At 38.1% G+C, this 15,015-nt stretch overlaps 1 pseudogene; it reads right to left on the bottom strand.

The window, feature by feature from the left end:
- The window catches only part of LOC127131582 (plasma membrane ATPase 4-like), a 29,861-nt pseudogene extending 16,017 nt beyond the window's left edge, over positions 1 to 13,844 (bottom strand).
- Between the last annotated feature and the right edge of the window lie 1,171 nt (positions 13,845 to 15,015).

Below are 15,015 nucleotides of genomic sequence, written 5' to 3'. Positions count from 1 at the left end.
TATCCCTGTTCTCTGCGTATTGTTGGAAGATCCCCAACTTTGGTGATTGTGATCCCTTGCCTATTCCCAATAGCGTTCTCTGATCCCAGGTGATCCGGTTGGATCCCCTAGCAGTAGTCTTTGTTCCCCTACAGAGATTGGTGTTTCCTGGTATGTGTCGCCCCCATCAGATTGAGAGTTTCCCCAGTGGGCCTGGCTATCTCTTTTGAGACGTAGTATCAGATGTTCGTCCATTGATTCCTGGACCTGCTTGTGTTAGACATGTCTGTTTGTCAGCATCAATCATACATAAACCACACATATATATACATGCATACTTATAACATTTAGATATTCATGTTGCATTCTTTGCCATATATCTTTGTTTATTGTCTCTTGCTATTTGGTGATATATATTTCCCCAAGCAGATGTTGGTGTTTGACCTCTCCATATAGAGTCATCCCCATAGGCAGAAAGTGTCTACCCTTTCTTCCATATTCCCCACTGAGCTATATCCTCGTGGACGATTGTTATTTCAGTTTCCTCCTAAACATGTATTGGGACGGAATCCCCCCCCCCCCCTTGAGTTATATCCTCATAGGGATGGGTCTTGTTTCATTGTGTCTCTCTAGTTCGTTCCTAGATTGACTCCTCTTGTTATTTCCCTTTGCACTCCCCCGTGGTTTAGATGAATGACTGCTCAGTAACCAGTAACTGTCCATCTTTTCCCCGGCGGAGTCTGTGGCCTTCTACCCAGTAACCGGTAGTTATAAGTCCTATCTTTGTGGTTTTCTACCCTCATACCAGTAGTTGTAAACCCCATTTTTGTCCCCTTGCAGAGTTAACCCTTGATTTTGTTCATCCTAACCGATGACGGTTACTATCGTCTGTGGTTTTCTACCCAGTAACCGGTAGATGTAATCCCCTTTTTGTTGGTTATCTTTATCCAATATTCGGTATTGATATTCCTTCCTTTTTGAGTATATCGCCCAATAACCGGTGATATGTCTCTTGGATAATTGCTCTGATAAAGCAATGTATCCCCAGCGAGTCATCCTTCATTCACCCCTTTTTGTCGGTAATGATCATTTCTCCCCTTTGATTGGTCATCATTTTATACCCAGTATTTGGTATCCCGATGTCCTTTCTTTTCGGTCGATTTATCCTTTATTAACCCAGTAACCGGTTGTGGATAATCTTCCATGCGAGTATATTATCTACGTTCTGACGGTAATAGATAATATATCTCATGCGCTCTTCAGTCGAAGTCTTTTTCTTCCCCAGTCGAGTAAGATTCGTATTTCCTTATGGAATCGAATGCCCATCCTCTAATCGAATTTGCTTCTTCGGCCCTCCTTTCGGATGATGAGTGTCTTGAGAATATTCCCCAATTCACACTTGGTTGGTCACCTATTATATGCCCAGTAACCGGTATCCCTGGCGTTCCTTCCCTTCTTCTCCCTATTATGATTTTGGTCCCCTGTGGAGTCAGATTTTCCTGAGTTGAAATTTACCTTTTTAGGACTTCCTCAGATGTTTTGGATGATTGATATCTCTCACCCTTATACCAGTCTTAGATATTCATTCTCCCCGAGCATGTTGTTCTCTCACCCTTATACCGGTGTTTTGATCATATGTCTCTTTGAGCTTATTACCCAGTAACCGGGAATACCTCATTTTGTTGTTTCCTCAGCTGAGTCCTCTTTGGACATTCCCCATCGGAGTCCCTTGGTGGTTTTTTCCAGCCTGAGTCCGAATTTTCATCCGAGGTGCCCTTTGTGGACATTTTTGTTGTATTGGCATATTCCCAAATACATGCATCTTTGCGTCAGCCCGAGTCTTTACATTGATTTATTTTCATGGAATCCCTTCGTGTCTCCCAGCAAATTTTAATTCGTGACCTGCTCACGCATTTTTATCCCCTTTATTCCCTAGTAAAGTCCCCAGGAGTCTCTGTCCCATTTATGAGTGTATTACTCATATGGATTTTCAGTTTCTCCTGATTTCTTTTTCCCTTTGTGGACATATATCTCCATAGAGTATTACCTTTTGCATACATACGTTTGCATCATGAGGTCTCTTAGGGACTAAAATTCGTCTCTTTGTTATTATTTAAGCCCATTCTACCTCGTCAAGATGAAGATTTTAACCTTCACTTCTCCGGCTAGAATGACCTTAAATAGGGGCATCTGTAAGACCCTAATTTTGAACCTAAGATCCCTTATGGCATCATATCATTGCATTTTGCATTGGCCTCAAGGATCATAGCATCTTGGCTCCTTCCCCTTGGGTGGGAACATTTGTGAGTTGGTTTGAGATCACCATGCATGCTTGAATTTTATATTATTGCTTTTCTTACTTTGTTTACTAACCAAAAGCACAAAAATATGTCACTAACATCTTTTGTTTTGTAGCTTGAGCAATCATAAGATCCAAGGCTTCTAGGAGACCCTATGCTCAATGATATGGCCAGATGAAGTGGAAAGCAAGCATGACAATGGTTACTAAGGCTCTCATTCATCATATATGCCTCCCAAGTATCTCAATATGTCAATTTGATCAAAGCAAACCAAAGGGCTTGAGGGTTGTTTCCCAAAGAAACCCTAATCCAACTATTCATCAACTGTGCCTTGCTCATGAAGCAACCTCAACCCATGATCAAATAAAATCAAGGGAAGTTCTTTCACTCATCATTTCATGCATATCTGAGCTTATTTTAGTATCCTCAATCATCAATTCATCAAGATTTGAGGTATGGACTTGATAAGTTGATCAGTCAATTCATCTGATTATTTTGAAATCCACTAAGACCTAACTTTTAATGTGTTTGTCAATTCATCAGTCAATTCATAAAGACTTGAGGTATGGACTTGGGAAGTTCTTTCACTCATCATTTCTTAAGAACCATATGAACAACTTTCATGTTCATCAACAATTGATTTGAAGCTTGGAAGGTCATCATCCATTTCAAAACATTATAGGTCATTTTGACTGAAACCCTAATTTTGGGTCAACTTCCTAAAGACCTAACTCACTAATTTTTCATGATTTTAAGGTGGGATCAAATGAATTGGAAAGTTTAATATGTCTAATTCATTTGTTATGTTGAACAAATTTTCATAATCCTAAAAGAAATACATGTGATAATGCAAAACATTATAGGTCACTTTGGATCAAAGGTATTGAAATGTGAAAAAGTCCAAATTCAATTGCCCATAACTTCCTCATAAAAAATCCAAATGATGCAAAATTTGAGTCCAAATTGATTTTATTGAAAAGAGCTACAACTTTCATGTTGAAGTTTGTGTCATTTGAAGCCTTCACTATTGAAACATAAGGGCTTGAAGTTGCCCCATCTTGGAAATTTTCACATACACATGTTTTGCACCTTGGACTTTATGACCAATTTTCACTAATTTCCTAATTCCAAATGAAGTTTTGTTCAACATAACAATTGATCCTCATGTCAAGACCTTTCCAACCATTACCCACAAGACCATGTTTTATTTTTGGAAGAGGCATTTTCGAAGAGGGGAAGATTTTGGTGCAATTATGGAAACTTGATTCAAACTTCACGCATAATCCAATTACATCATATATGCACGTCCAAAACTACTATGCTGATGTTAAGCTTTCCAAACCAATAAGATTCGGGCCCTCCATGCGCCTGTACAGGCCCATGCATGGAGGCCCTCTTCATTCATGCACACATAATTCTCATGCCTTGCCTTGCCTTTCACTATAAATAAGTGTGCTTGGCTTCATTATTCTCCAACCTGAAGGCGCCTGATATGCTGCACAATTGAGTCCATAACCATACCTAAAGGAGTTCTCTCTTTCATTTCAAAATTTCAGATCTAATTTTCAACTTCATTGGTTGATTATTAGACTTAAAATTCCTTGGCCTTGCTTCATCTTCACCTCAAGAGTAAACTGCAATCAATAGTTGAGGGGAATCGTGCTTCACAGATCGACATTTCCAAGGTTGATGCACAAACTTTTCTTCTTCGAAACTCACTAATTATTGCTTGTTTCTTGTGTTTCTTGGCTTGGCTGAAGTCCTCTCATCAGAGGCATTTGAATTGTATCTTTAATTGTGCAAATCCACGAAGTTCAGATTGAACACCATGATTTTCTCTCTCTGATTTCTCTTCATATGAGAGTCTAGAGGAGAATCCAATGGTACAGGGGTGACGTACATCACCACAGCTTTCTAATGATATATAGATCGCTTCGTTTGGTTAAGTTTGCCATGTCTGCAACTTCCACCGGCGCTGATGAGCTCGCCGGAGAAGACGGTGGTGTACACCACCGTCTCTTTGCCAGGTTAATTGTGGACCCTTGGATCTTATCTCCAGATCTAATCTCAGCTCTCCATTTTTATGACTTTTTTAAATACTTTATGTTTCTCATTGACTCTGGACTTTGGTTGGCGGGCGCATGTGGATCGTTTGATGTGCCAGGTCAATTAATGAAATTGATCCAACGCGTGTGGTTTTTTCTCATTTTCTGAATTTCCTTTTATTTTTGTTTATTCCATTTTATTTCAAAAAATCATAACTCTTTCATTTTAATTCCAAAAAATATAGGACCAATTGCATCATTTCCCTTTTAATTTCTAGTTTCTAAAAATGATTTTTAATATTTTTTATTTTATCATTTGATATTTTTTGTGAATTTTCTCTCCTCTGGTTATTTTTAATTTATTTTAAATAGTTTCCAATATTCAAAAAATGCAAAAATATTTTCTTAACCTCTTTGAATGATGATGAATCTATGAAAAATATTCTCATCAATTTATTAATTGATTTGAGATTTATTTGAGATTTTAGTTCAATTAGGTTATTTTTTATTCATTTTTAATTGATTAAAAATAGTTTTTGGTTTCGAAAAATGCTAAATTTTTTTGTCAAAACTTGTTTGACCTTGTTGAACTTAGGATGATCCATTTGGACTTTCAAAGTTGATTTGAAATGGATTTGAAGTTTGACCTTTAATTGTGTATTTTAATTCAAGTATTATTTTAATTTTCAAAAATACCAAAAATATTTTATTTGTTTCTTGACTTCTAAGTTTCATTTTCCTTCTATTTACTAGTGTTTGACCTTGGTTTCATCTATCTTTGGTCAATGTGCTTTACCTACTTCATTTTGATTCCATTAATGTACATTCTTATTCATCTTCTTCTTCATCTTTTTCTTTTTGATCAATGAGTTAAAGATTGGTGGTTAGCCTGATGTATAGGAGGTTTAACCTTCCTTGATTCAAATCTAATTAATCTTGATCCAAAGATTAAGTGAATGGCTTTGCATTAAGGATAGGTTGCTTCTTAATCAAGCAAAAAACCTAAATCAATACAAGATCATTCTCATTTTGTTTTGGCATGGCAAGTTGTAGGAGCTTGGCTTACTAGTCAAGGTCTCTAACTTGTGTTTGTTGCCTATATTTTTATTTGCCGGCCTCAGATAGGTGTGACTACTACATTAGTCCACTTACGATTGTCTAACATAGCGCTAAATTGCCTTATGGCACACTAACTCTAACTATTGACCATCAACTTTTAATTCTTGCACTTTACATTAATGCAAATTTAATATTCTTGTACATATTATTCATTTGCTTTTGCCCTTTGCTCACTTGAGCTCATGTTTATGTTAATGCAATTTGCCTTTGTCTCCCTTGAGCACATAATTGTGTAAATACTATTGTGCTTGTGTTTTTGTTTTGATTGTTGTGAACCAATTGAAAATGGACAAAAAGACTTAGAATTTAGGACATTCCCTATGCAAAATGGAGTCAAAGAGCAACTAGGCCTCATGCCTTTAGAGTGCTATAAATGTCAAAGAGCAACTAGGCCCCATGCCTTTACAATGCTTAATGTTGAAGATGAATTGAAAGGATCTAATCTCTAAACTCACTCTTGTCCATTCTTTGTTTGCTTTGTGGAACTTTTTGATGTGTGTGTTCTTGTGCTAGGGATTCCAACTTGAGCCTAATTGAAGAACCATTGTCATGAGCATCCAAAGTGAGAGATACAAAAGCCATTGGAAGATTCCTAGGAGCTTGTTTGATTTGTGATTGATTGCTTGAGTATTTGCTTATTTGCTTGCTTATTCCAAAGGATGGGAGCTACTTGGATCATCACTATGATCTCAAGAAGGGAACTCCATTTGTGGTTTTATTTCTCTTCCTTCACCTCTTGTATGTTTAGGACTTAGCCATTCTTCTTCTTCCCTCCACTCTAACCCAAGCCAAAACTTTTGTGCAAACATTAACACTTGTTTTCAAAATTAGAAACCTAAGCATTATGCTTTTGATTTTCAAACTTTCTTTTCATAAAACTTTTTGAATTGAATCCTAAATCAACTTTGACCATATTTTGTAAATACTTTTCATTGGTAAATACAACTCACTCAATTGTTTTTGTTGTTTCAATAGGCACTTCTTAACAAAGCTTTTCATAAACATTAGCTATTAGGTTTGAATTATCCTTGAGGTTGATATAATACTCACCTATATCCTTAGTGATGGACAATAAGACTTCCATGCTTATTATAGGGTAACCCCTCACTAGCATGTTGAAGCTATCCTCACATGGTGGATTTGTGGTTTTAGGTTGAGTTTTCTCCCTTAGATAACAAAAGACCTTAAGGCCTTTGGACCAATCAATTGACCAACTTGTTTTGAGATTTTTACCCCGAAATACGAAGTTTTGATCCTAATTTTTTTTAAGATGGTACGTAGGCAGTGGGTTTATCCATTCAAACACAAAAAATTGTAAATAATTTGTACATTCTTCTCTCATCTCCCAATCATGTTTGCAGAAATAATTTTTTCACAAATACCAACCTATCTTTACAACAAATTGTGAAAAGGGTTCCCTAGGAATACCTAAGATGTTTTGGGTGCTTAAAACCTTCCCATTGACATTTTTATTAGTTTTTGATTTGATAAAATTTCTCGGTTTTTGTTCGCTTTCTAACCTTTCATTTGGATAAATAGAAGTGCGGTAATGACTCGAATTGTATGATTTACTTTTGATTTAGTCAATAAATCTAAAGGTAACGAATACCCCGCTACACCCAGAAGAATATTAAGGTCATCAGAGCTAAATAACCTCCAAAAACAATCCCGGTAACAAATATTTCATTCAATTTCCAGCTATCAGGTAAGGGATATGGAACCACCCTATCCTTTGAAATTGTCATGATCGTTCCATCATTAAGAATGGCAATAATCCAGACCACAAAAGGTGAGAAGTCAAATTTCCATATCAGTGCAATGAACATGAAGCCAAACACTATACGGATAATGATAGATACCGCGTAGATCGTGTAGTTTTTTCATCCTTTGAAAAATAGCCATGCTAGTTAAGACGACACTGATGATAACACTCAATCCGGGTTCTGCAAGGACAATATCAGAAGCACCTCTTACGACATTCGTGGCCTCGGCAACAACAATTCCAATATCGGCCTTCTTCAAAGATGGAGCATCGTTGACACCATCCCCCGTTATTCCATAAATGTGTTTCCTTTCTTGAAACCTCTTTATAATTTCATATTTATGCTATGGAAATACCCCAGCAAATCCATATGCTTTCTCAATCAGCTCCTAAACCGTAAGTGCAACAATACTCGCATCTCTATCTTGTTCAAGTACGGTAGCAAGTGGGTACATATTAGCTCTCATCCCAAGTCTCCTATGCTATGGCAAGTTGATCACCGGTAATCACCTTAACATTGGTGTAGCACCTCAAATTTGCACCTATCATTATACATACATTTTCATTATTAGGTCATAACATTAACATAGTCCACTGCATAGCATTGCATTGTCCTTTGCCCAAGTGCAAGTTCAACTGACAGAATTAGGTCAAACTGGTCAGGAGATCAGTCCATCAAGCAAGCAAGTGCAATTTTCATTGAAGCAAGGCCCTAGGGTTGGTCCAACATGTTCACATGACCTAGGGGTCCTTTGGAAGTGTTTTGGTCAAGGATTGGATGCTCAGAAGTCATCAGTCAGTGTTCAGTTCACCAGAAACCCTAGAAAGTCAACTATGGTCAACTGTGGTCAACTGTGGTCAACTGTGCCTGATTTTATGGATTTCAAGGTGGGAGATGGTTTGAAAGGGTTCATTCATGACCATACAAGTCTCATTCAACATTTCAAAGGTCAAGATTGAAGAATTTGAAGTCAGACAAGAAATTTCCAAAAATAGAAAGTTGACCTGTAATTGGAATTTGCCAAAAATGGAAAGTCTTGCTCCTCAAATTTACATCATCATACAAGCTTCAAATGAAAATTTTGTCCAACATGAAAGTTGAAGATCTTGTTCTCCCATTTCCAAAAAGTCCAAGAACACCCAATTCCCATGTATGGTTGGCAAGTTATGATCAAATCATTCTCAAGAATTTTTGAACTTCAAAGTGGCATATCTTCCAAACCATTTGGCCAAATTGGGTGGGGTTTTTTGCTACAAGTCCTATTTGATGTGCTCTATTCAAATATTTCATCACAATCCACCAAAAATTCACCAATCAAAATGGCCTTTTTCCAAGTGACTTGAATTAATTAAGTGAGGTGAAAAAGTGACCTTTCAAAATAACCAATTCCAACAATTTCTACTAATTGAAAGTGTTCTGAAATCACATTTAGAGTTTACCCAAAGCCCAATTTCGTGCATGTACATGCACCCCCATGCAAATTGGTATGGTTTTAGCAAATTTGTCAAAACACTTAATTAAGCCATTTCCAATTACACTTCAATTAGCCATGATTACAAACACTAAACAGGACATATATACTTCATTTTCTGCTGAAAATCCCTAGCCTCTTTCACAAAAGACAGATCAAAAACTCTCTTGCTCTCAAAACATTCATCTTCTACATTTTGAACTTTTGCTGAAAACATTCAAAGAGCTCGAGCCTTGGTCCCTTGTGTCATCATCTACCAACATCTTTGGAGCATTTTCAAGCATCAAAGCACAACTGTAAAGCTGGAACCGCACTGTTGCATTAAGAGCTCATCCATGGCAGATCTTGTTTTGAGCGAAACCCAACATTGCTGAGCTAAAATACTGTGTTCATTCATCATTTGGAACCACCAGGAGCATCTGTTCCAGCCTTGTACAACCAAACAACTCCAAATCATCACAGTTCTTCAAATCTGGTAAGAAACTCGAACTTAACCATTCTTGAAATCATGTAGTGCATCTTGTAGATCTTCTTACCATGAATATGCTGAGCTTTGAATCGTGGAAAATGGCTAGGTATTGAGAGAGAAACATGAAACTTAAGTTGTGTTGTCAAATTTGTTTTTTGCATGATTCATACTGTGTAGCACGAAATGAGGAAAAATAGGGCTAGATTATGATTGTACATGTTAAGATGGTTCGAATGATGTGTTTGATTCCCATTTCTGGGATTTTTGTTCTTCATCATGATGATGGTGGCACTGTAGCTCGAACCCTAGAAACCATTGCCCAGATGTTTCTGTTTGGATCGTGTTCTTATTGTTCTTTGCATGGTGTCACTGTTACATTACCATGTGGCCAATCATGTCGCAGCATTCCCTTAAGTGAAACGCTGCGTTTCACTTAAGGGACCATTTATTTACCATATTGCCACCGGCCATTTATCATTTAATTAAATCATTTTTATTTTGCAATATTTATTTCATTTGCATGGCCAATCTTCCAAAAATCATAGCACACTCAATTTTGATCCAAATTAGATGGGATTTTTTGCAAAATGCTCTGCTTGATCTCTAGTTTTTTATCATGAGTTTTCCAGATTTTTTGCACGTATGGATTTTAAATTGTGCTAGGGTTTGTCATATGTGTCCATTTTTATGTATGTCTTGCCAAATCAATTGTGAAATGATGATACATTATCCATTGCTTCCCAAATTTTTTGTGCTTAAACTAGACACATTCATGGTGATTTTGGTGTAGAGTTTGTGAATTTATCATTGCTGGCTTGTGAGTTATGATTTTTTGAATAGGGGTGTGACAATTTGTGTCACACCATTGATATCCAACTTCATGATTTTAATTACCTTGTCTAATGAACTCAAATTGGTCTGATTTTTTTGCATGAACATGCTTATGGATGTTGAGAATGTGTATGAATTTTTCTGGAATTTTGGAGTGCATTTTCTATTTGATTGATGATTTCTCCTCTGTTTGACCAAAATGTTGACTTTTGTGACACATGATGCCATATGATTTGTGAAATTCTCATACATTATTGGATGGACATGAAATTTGACATGTGGTTAGTAGACATCTTAAGGTTTATCATGGTTTTAATCCCATTCATTTCTCATATGTTGTCACGGATTTATGATTTATTGAAGTTGGTGCATGTTTGGTTGACTTCTTTGAGCATGTTTGAACTTGCCTTGCCTTTAGGATTTTCATTGACCTACTTCCCTTGATCCAAATGAGCTGAAATTTGGTATGCTTATCATGTTATGGATGCTGTTTGATCATGAATTATTTGAGAATTTTTTGAATTGTTTGTGATTGGATTTGAGTTGCATCATTCTGTTGACTTCTTTGAGCTTCTATATGCCATGCTTTGACCTAATTTGCTTATGAAATGATGATGATGATTGATATGAACATGAAACCAATTGAGTTTGTTTCTTGATTGTTTGAACTTGATTTTGAACAGTTGCCACTTGCTGTTTTGACTTTCTTATCTCTTTTTGACCCTAGGCTTGTCCTAGTGGTCATGTTGCTCATGTTTAAGTTTGTTGTTTCAGGTTAAGCAACAAATACCTAAAGAGATCAATACAAATTGATTGAGCTTGATTGTTTATCATGACCTAACTTGTTTGTTTTTGTAGGTTGCTTAGCTCATTTACTTTGAGCTTGTGCTTTGCACACATTACTGACTGTGTTATCTGTTTGGTTTATGCTGTTTGTTTTGACTTTGTGTCTGGTATACTAACTGTGCTTGAATGGTTTCAGGTACCTTTATTTGCTTATAGTTCTTTAAAAACTTTGCTTTGCTTTGCTTAATAGCAATTTGCAGTGAGGTATAACTTCTTATCTTCATGTAGTCTGGAAGACCTGGCCTGTTACTTGGCCAGGCAACTGTCTGAAGTCCTCCTTAAGAGGCAATGTTTGTGACTGTTTACATTTGTCCTTGTATATATTCAAAGACCTCCTAAGTGAAGAGGCAATTGGCAGAACCCAAGGGATATGCAATCTATCCCCTGCTATTCTGTGTGTCATCTGCTTTGCTCACACCACTGTGTTGATGCATTGCAGATACAAACCCAAGATCTTGTACAATTGTACAATTGAGTCAGTTTCAAATGTGTAGAAGGGTTCCCACTTTCTGAACCCACACATTCTTGTCTTAAGCTCTCCCAGGCCAGGGATAAGAGCTGTGAAGTCTCATCTTCACTCACCTTTCATCTGCTTCACCTTAGCCCCTCAATGGCAAGGTTAAGAGCTAACACTACCCAGTTCTAGTGGTTTGTTTGTTGAGGTTGATATGACCCCTCGACTAAAACCTAACCTTGTTTGAGCCCCTTGCTTGCATATAGTGTGTGCTACTTGTGCTTTTGTGTTTGCTTTAGCTTGCTTCCTGTGCAAGCTAGGTTTAGTTTAGCTTGCTTCCTGTGCAAGTTAGGTTTGGTGTGGCTTGCTTCCTGTGCAAGTCATGTTTAGGATAGGCTTGCTTCCTGTGCAAGTTAGCTAGAAACCTTAACTTAGGGATGATTTTGCATGATAACATCTAGGCTCGAGTCGTAGTCTCCCTAGTGTTGTGTCTCCCTCTGTTATCTGGTTAGGCTAGTCCTTTGTCCCTCCGTAGGGGAACTACGTCGCCCTGATCCTCATACCAGATGAGGTACGTAGGCAGGAGATTGAGCTGATCTCTCCGGGCGCCTTTTCTTTTCTTTTCAACCTTTGTGGCTCCACGTTTGCCTCTTTGTGTGCGTTTGGTTCGGATGCTGATGTAAGTCCAGTGATTGGCATTCGGGCTCCACGTTTGCCTCTTTGTGTGTGTTTGGTTCGGATGCTGATGTAAGTCCAGTGATTGGCATTCGGGCTCCACGTTTGCCTTTGCCTGTGTTTGTTTGTGTGCGTGTTAGCCGAGCTACGAATGCTCTGATTCTTCTTCGTCCAAAGGAAATACGTATGCATAGGATGCGACATCCTAGCGAGCATGTGTCGTTTCCCCGGTTCGAACTACTTCGACTCTGATGTCTATGCCTGATAGACTAAGTAGGCCCAGGATGCGGTATCCTGCCGAGTCAGTTTCAGTCTGTTTTCTTGTGTCTCTTTCAGCCAGTGTGTGTGTGTGAGCAGTGTTTTAGCAACCATTTTCCTTCCCATTGTGCGTGGATCCCCTCGAGTACGACGGATACGTAGGGGTGCTAATACCTTCCCTTCGCATAACCGACTCCCGATCCCATTCTCTTTGGTCGCGAGACCATGCTTTTTCCAGGTTTACTCTGAGCGTTTCCTTTCCCTCTTTTGGGATAAATAACGCACGATGGCGGCTCTGTTGTTTTCGTTTCTCGCCGGTTTTTCGCGTAATGCGACAATTGGCACCAAGATGAAGAGCTCTCCGAACAGTTTCAACACTGTCATGCCTATTATTTTGTTTGAAGGTTTAAGTTCAGTTTAGTTCTAACATGTGCTGATATTGAAACACATCCTTGTGCACCGACTGGAACGAGGATGTTGAATTTTCCTTCAAGGAGGCTTGTATTTCAACTGCATGCAAATTCGAGACGAGTCGTCTTCATAACTAATAACCTGAGATTTTGTTTATGTTTCACTAAAACCATCACGTATTCCCACTTTTTAGACCTCAAGGAGTCTCACCATTACCTTCATTTCTTCCATTCCTGTTTAATTAGTGCTTTGGTAATCCATAGACAGTGTGAGGATTTGGATTTTCTTGGCCAATGGCTAAACAATCAGATAAGTAACTATTTATCTCATACCATGAACTTCCTGCTATGTCTGTTAAGTTTCTAAGTGGGTGTTGATGATTTATGTTGTAACGTGTGATTTACTCGCATGTTGCAGGTTGAATGCATGGGGACTGGTTTATGCATTGTTGTCTTTGTTTTAACCATCGCCGAAGTTCTTATTGTTTGAACTTGTTGGTGTCCCACTGGAGAGAATCATGCAGGGTATGCTGAAGTTTGCGTATGTGGATTGTTTGTGCAGATTGTATGCGGCATGGATGCCATGATGAGTATGCTTTCTTCAACTTCCTGCTGGAGCAATAAACCAACTAGGAGAGGCCATATTGACGTAATTTTACGCGACAATTGAACTGAATCTACTTTATGTCAGCCAATGTTTTACAAACGTCCCCATGAAATCCAATTCTCGTTTGGCCATATCCATTTCCGTTCCTTCCTTTTCCTTTTCAGCAAGCACCACATTTACACCAACATCGACACTCTTATTTGCTACTGCTAGCTGCTGACGAACCGATGACAGCCTGTTGATTGTAGTTGGCTATTCATCTTTCCTTTGCTTGGATTATTCCAACGAATAGAAGATTCTGACTTTGAAGAAACATACTTAGAACCAAATTATGAAACCGCAGGGCCTTCCTCGAAACTGAAACTTCTGCCGATTCGACTTAAGTTGAAGCTAAATCAACGGCTGTGGGATGATGGATTCATACCCTTCTGAGAAGTCGGCTCAGCAGTTTCTTGATCCAATGATTCAATCGTATTACTTAAAGCAGATTGAGTGCTCATCCTATTCTCTAACGCGTTCTTTTCAAAGAAAGCAGCTTCAGATTGTATACCAGGCATTTTCTTTGCAACCGCGGAAGAAAGACTCATCCTGAGATCAACATTAATGTTGTGTTGCATTGATCCAGAAAAAGATGTATCCTCAACCACTGAACGACGTCCACTTGAAAGTCATATTTCAGGACCTACATTGCCAAGGTAATCCTCCTCAGGAACGGAAACGTATGATAAACTACTTCGGCTTGATTCTGAACAATTTTCATCTGATGATGTTCTAAATTCAGAAAGCTGGAAATCATCTGAAAAACCTGAGTCGGGAGTTTCATGAGGATAAAACAGTATTGCTTGGCCTGCTTTGGTAATTTTTACAACTATTGTCGGACCCTGACTCTAGCAACCGATTAGCCTTTACCCTTGGATTCATTGTTGTCATCAGAACTCGTTTTTATATAACGGAACGATTCCCCTTTGCAAATTTTGATTTTATTGATGGTTGTATCAAATCACAGTTGTACTTGCGATGAAACAGAAGTATTCAGCGACAGCAGTAACACCAAACTGCTGCAATGTCTAGGAAACCTCTTAAAGTGTAATGGGACATCACTGCGGTATTGGACAATGCCCCTTCATGCCAAGCTTTGGCCCATTTATTGAGAAGGTGACAAATCTATTGTAACTTCTGTATTTTCATTAGAATACGTTTTGGTCTTTATACAGACTCATAGACTTTAGCTATTCTAGGAAACATGAAATATTATAAATACTATTAATTTTGGCCACTGTCTTTTGACCTTCCAAAACTCTCCATTAACTTATTAATAAAAGCCCATTAACTATGACATTTAAAGTTTATTCAACAAAACTCCTCTGTAAACTTAAATGTTTCTTCTATTCATCATGCCTATCAACTTCTTGCCTCTGTCGAAGATTTCCTTTGATAGTGGTTTTTTGAAAATATCTGCTGCTTGGTCCTTACTTGCTACATGCTTCAATTCGACATTCCTTCCTTCACGTGTTCTCGAATGAAGTGGAAGCGAACGTCAATGTGTTTGCTCCTTTCATGGTTTACTGGATTCTTTGCTAACTCAATTGCTGACCTGTTGTCAACGTGTATTATTGTAGCATCTTTCTGTTCTAGCTCCATTTTACTCATCAATCTTCTGAGCCATATTGCATGACAAACGCACCAGGATGCTGCTACATATTCTGCTTCACATGTCGAAAGTGTTACTATTGGCTGCTTTTTAGAAAGCCAAGTGAATGCAGTATTTCCCATGAAAAACACATATCC

This window comes from Lathyrus oleraceus, chromosome 3 (assembly GCF_024323335.1).
Source record: "Lathyrus oleraceus cultivar Zhongwan6 chromosome 3, CAAS_Psat_ZW6_1.0, whole genome shotgun sequence".
Classification (NCBI taxonomy): Eukaryota; Viridiplantae; Streptophyta; class Magnoliopsida; order Fabales; family Fabaceae; genus Lathyrus; species Lathyrus oleraceus.
Note: the sequence above shows the minus strand (reverse complement) of the source record. Positions and strands in the feature narration are given on the sequence as shown.